The sequence below is a fragment of the Cryptomeria japonica genome, chromosome 3 (genome assembly GCF_030272615.1).
Source record: "Cryptomeria japonica chromosome 3, Sugi_1.0, whole genome shotgun sequence".
NCBI classification, from domain to species: Eukaryota; Viridiplantae; Streptophyta; class Pinopsida; order Cupressales; family Cupressaceae; genus Cryptomeria; species Cryptomeria japonica.
The window spans coordinates 999,427,606-999,433,605 of record NC_081407.1 but is presented as its reverse complement, the minus strand read 5'-3'; positions in this window follow the sequence as shown (position 1 = coordinate 999,433,605).

Genomic DNA, 6,000 nt, shown 5'->3' with positions numbered 1-6,000 from the left:
TATCAACTCAAAATACAATGTCTACCTACTTTGCAAAAATTAATCGAGAATGGCATCCAAGTAGAGGAATCCTTAATCAAGAAGGGAACCTTGAATTTATCCAAGGAAGGTGTTAGTTCATCAAACAACAACACCTATGGCAATCAATAGAACAACAACTCAGACAAGTCCAAGTTTTGGACTAGAAACAAGAGTGTTGTTAATGATGGTGTAGTCTATGCCAAAAATGTAAAGTCTAAGCAACTGATGTTGACTTTATCAGGTAACGCACCATCCAACAATAATCAAAGAAGTGTCAATAAAGGCACTAACAATTATCAACGTACTACCAACCAAGGGAACAACAACAACAACAACCAAGGAAACAACAATAACAACCAAGGAAACAACAACTACCGAGGGAACAACCACAACAATCAAGGGAACAACAATAATCAAGAGAGTGACACTAACACTCCACCTCCCCCATATCGAAGAACATATACACCATTGGGACAAACCCTAGAATCCGTACTTTGAGAATTATTGGCAAACAAGATCATCACATTGCCAATTATAAGCAATTTTGAACCCCAAGTCAAACCACCATGGTGGAATGACTTGCACTATTGTGATTATCATCGAAATAATGGGCATAGAACAAATGATTGCATGAGGTTGAAAAAACTAGTTCAAGACATGCTAGATAAGGGAGACATAATGGTCGATGGTCATAAAACCAATGGTGATCACGAGGCATTTAAAAATCCTCTTCCTAATTATGACAAGGGAGGAGCATCAATATCAAACAACAACAAAGGAGCCCGCATCAACCACATATACCACAAACGTCATAAATCACATATCAACATATGACAATCAGGTGAATGTCATAAAAATCAAGGACAAACAAGAACATGTGTCAGTGAGTGTGACAACAAGGGCCCAAAAATATGTCTTGAAGGGGATCACATCTAAAGCAACAACTCTCCCCAAGACTCAATATAGCTTGGTAGATCAAATGCAAAGGACACCTGCACAAATATCAATATTAGAGTTGCTCAAACTCTCACCAAAACATAAGGATATCTTGGAACAATATCTTGTAGAAACAATAGTTCCAAGCAATCTAGATATCAATTGGTTCCAAACCATGGTGGCACATTTTATGGTGCCTCATAACATATCATTTTCAAAGCACGATGATGTCTCTTTTAGTCATCCGCACAACACTCCGCTCCATATCAAAGTCCTAGTCTACAAACACCGGGTGAAAAAGAGTACTAATAGATGGAGGAGTTGGCCTAAATATATGTACCTTAAATATTATCCGTACATTGGGCTTCTCTGAGAAAGCTATTCATGCTAAAAAAAAGATCACTATCAAGGCCTATGATGATGAAGAAAGGTCATCCAAAGGAACAGTGGTGTTACCCATTCAGGTAGGACCTGTACAAAAAGACATAACGTGCCAAGTCCTAGACAAAGACTTGACATGTAACATACTCTTGGGTCGTTCTTGGATCCATGAAATGCAAGCTATACCTTCCACGTATCATTAATGTCTCAAGTTTCCTTACAACGGACAAGAGATCTCAATATCAATAGACACAAACCCCTTTCAACATTTCAACACTATGGGGGCAACTCAAAATGTTCTGTTACCACACAACAAGGAGGTCCAAGCTTCCTCATCATCTAATGATCAAGAAAAACTCAAGTCTTTGTCCATAGAATTTGAGAAAAAGATGAAGATAAAAGACCAAGGCATGGGGGAATACTCTTTTGAACCCCTATGTCTATCAAAATTACCAACTTCATCAAGGTCTCATGAAAAACCTTCCACATCAAGGCACCAAGCAGCACAACCCATCAAAAAATTTGATGGCAAATTTATGCAAATCGACACACTTGTAGAAGAATCAGAAGACAAGGATATCCTTGACTGGCTATATAAGGATGAGGAAGAAATAAAGGTCATTGCTCTAGAAGTTGCCATCCCCACAGAACAATATGGTAATGGATTCAGAATCATGTAACCAATGGGATACAAAGGAAAAGGACCTATTGGCAAACATCAAGAGGGCATCATAGAACCCATCCAACCTCATTCACAACTTGCAAAAGATAAATTAGGACTTGGGTATGGCTAGCATATTCAACTTGTACAAAAACATGATCATCAAAATTCTTGAAGGAAAAGAAATGGGACATATAATGAATAATCATGGCAAGAAGTGAAACACCAAGTAACTAAAAAGCTAAAAAAATAGCAAAAGGATGAAGAATATGAAAAACAACAAGAGGAACTCGTTATTCAAAGAGAGGAGGCCTCCTATAAATAGATACATCATGTAATAGGACCTGATCAAACCGAATCTGAGCCACAACATGAAGAGGAACTTGCCATTCAAAGAGAGGAGACTGTTTATGAACAAATCCAAAGAGTACAAGCAAGCACAAAGCCTAAATCAACACAAGCCACAAAACTTGTATTGATTATCAATGATCTTTTCTCGCTGTACAACATTCTTGTTAGATTCAGTGGGGTAACCTTAGACAACGATTGTGAAACAAACTCTAATGAGTATGAATGAGACACTAGTTCTAATGTCATTGAGGATATTGAGGTGGGTACAATACATACATATACACCCATATATTATGAGGTATAAGGTTCAAGATCTAGATCATTTAAATTTGGACCACAACATATCTATGGGGCTAGTGAGAACAAGCAATGTCAATACAAAAGAGGCAATAACAAAGAGAGTACAATCGAAGACCTTGAGACTGTTATAGACCTCACTCATGTTACTGACAACTATGATAATGTCTCCATCATGACTCTTACAACAAAATAACTTGACCCACCAAATGATTCCCTACCTCTTATATATGCTGACCTTATAGACTGGGAAGAGCCTGAACACATTAATATACCAACCCTTCAAAATGATGAAGCCATTTTCCAACACCTTTGCTTGATCAACCTGAAAACATGCTCCACCAATGAATCCCATAACGATGTATGCAATCGGGAGAGTGCCAAGTCTCTTAGTCGCAAAATGAACAAAATAAAAATCAATCTAATGGCGAAAACAATTTAATGGTAGTATTAGATCATAAAAAGGTAAAAACAAAGGACATATCTGATGGTGAAAACCTCTTTGAGGCACCTAAAGATGAGAGACATGACACTCTTCCTAAACATTATCAGGAAAGATCACCAATTTTGATTGAGCCAATTCAATCAATCAATATTGACATTAAAGCAGCAACAAGAACCATACATCTGGCGGAATCGCTAACAAAACAAGAAAGACCGGACTACATCAAATTCTTCAAGGAAAAGAAAATCAAATTTGCTTGGTCTTATGTAGATATGCTAAGAGTTGATCTGGATCTCATTATGCATCACTTATCAATCGCTCTAGGAGCTAAACTTATTAAACAAAAAATCAGAAAGATGAATCCACATGTGGCTTTGCTAGTCAAAGATGAATTAAAGAAACTATTAGATGTCGGTTTTATCTGACCTATAGACTATGCAGAATGGATTTCCAACATTGTACTAGTTTCCAAGTCAGACAAAAGCATCTGAATCTGCATAGAATTTAGGGATGTCAACAAGGCTTGTCGAAAAGATGGCTTTCCTCTACCAATAATCGATACAATTGTGAATCTCACGACAGGGCACGCGATGCTATCACTCATGGATGGTTTCTTAGGTTACAACCAAATAAAGATAGCTCCAGAGGATCAGGATAAAATTGTATTCACATGTCCATGGGGTACCTATTGTTGGAATGTCATGCCTTTTGGTTTGAAAAATGCTGGTGCGACCTATCAAAGAGAAATGACAACAATCTTCCATGATATGATGCATACTTTAATGGAGGATTATGTAGATGACTTGATAGCCAAATCATTCACAAGAGAGGGACACCTGGACATTCTTGATAAAATATTTTAGAGATTAGAGCAATTCAATGTTAGATTAAACCCTAAAAAGTGTGTTTTTTGGGGTCATATTTGAGAAACTCTTGGGATACATTGTATCAAAAAAAGGCATTGAGGTGGATCTCGCAAAGGTTTGGGCAATCATGGAAATGCCACCTCCAAGGAACATTAGTCAACTACGATCTCTTCAAGGCAGGCTATAATCTATCTGAAGGTTCATTTCTCAACTGGCGGACACATGCATCCCATTCAACCATCTAATTCATAAAAATGTACCTTTCAGATGGGAGGACAAGTGTGCAGAATCATTCTATCAACTAAAGTAATATCTCATGAATCCACCTATTTCAGTACCACCAATAGCGGGCAAACCACTCATTCTCTACATATCAACAATGGAAGTGTCACTAGGGGCATTACTAGCACAAGAAGGCTCAACAGGAAAGGAAAGATCCATCTATTACATTAGCAAGACGTTGAATGGCTACGAATTCAATTACACTTTCATCGAAAAAGCTTGTTTAGATATGGTGTTTGCTTCCCAAAAGTTGCGACACTATATGTTGGCTCATACTATCAAGCTAGTAGAAAATAGTGACCCACTAAAATATCTACTCAGCAAAGCTGCTCTCACAGGGAGATTAGCAAAATGGGTCATGATCCTGAGAAAGTTCGACATTCAGTACACTGAACGGAGGGCTATCAAAGGACAAGCAATAACAGACCAATTGGATGAAGCACCACCACCAGACAAACACCAACTACGTGTGGAATTTCCAAATACAAATGTGCTCATTGTTACACCAAAGCAATGGATCCTATACACAACATGGATCAAGTGCTGACATCTTGTTCGTTACTCCAAAAGGGCACACAATTCCGAGATCCTACAAGTTGATGTTCCCATGCACCAATAACATTGATAAGTATAAAGCTTTAGTGACAAGTATCAAAGTAGTTGTGGAGTGGAAAATTACAGAATTGAAAGTCTATGGGGACTCTCAATTAGTTATCATTCAGATCAATGATGACTATTAGATGAAAGATGATAAGTCGATGTTGATGCAGAGCATCATGAAAACATCAATCAAATAACCATTATCAAATATTCTCCATATATATCAATCCATAATGATTTTAGATCCATATATCATGCATTAAACTTGAATCATTTAAACCCTTCATCTATTCATTTCTTGCAAATGAAAACCAAGAATTTGTCCAAACTATGAAATTTACTCTATTTTGGTCATGAAATTATAGTCATGAACAATCATTAATAACTCTTAAAATATTAATCACCCATACAATCTCTCCAGTCAGACTCTATAAATTCTAGTTATAAAACTTTCCTCAAAATTATAGAAAGATCCAACGGTTAAATCCAAAGTTATGATGTTTTTTCCAAAACTAGTCGCCGTGAATCAGGGTTTTGGGTAGTTCCAAACGGTTTTCACCAAAACTCTCATAACTTTCTCAAAAATGCATGAAATCAACTCAAAACAAAAGAAATGGAAATATTATTCAATATAATACACTATTGTTGGTGTAAATAATTATTTATCATGGATATTATTACACCTTACTTAAGTTTACTTAGGAAATGCATTTCATAGTAGTTTGGGTATGAGACACTTGGGTGTTTGTGCCACATTGGGATAGTGTGTGTAGGATAATTTCCACCTTTTATGGTGTGATCTTGTTGTTACACTCCGCATTTAGTGGGTGATCCACCTCATGTGGAATATTATATTGTTTCTCCTACCTACCCACACCTATTTCCTACCTACCCTTGTTTCTTATTGAGCCACATGTCATGTTTGTGTGCTCACATATCCATATAGCCTTGCCTATATAAGGAGGCTCATATTCATTGTATGCTACAATCGCTTAATGATCTAGTTGATCATATTTTTCATCTTGATAGAATACAGTTTATTTCTATCATCTATTTTGTTCTCTCTTATTTGTGCTTTCCATTGCCTCTTGATCTTGGAAAAATCTCACATGGTATTAGAGCTAGTCCATGTCTCACATGGTATCAGAGCCATTAGTGTC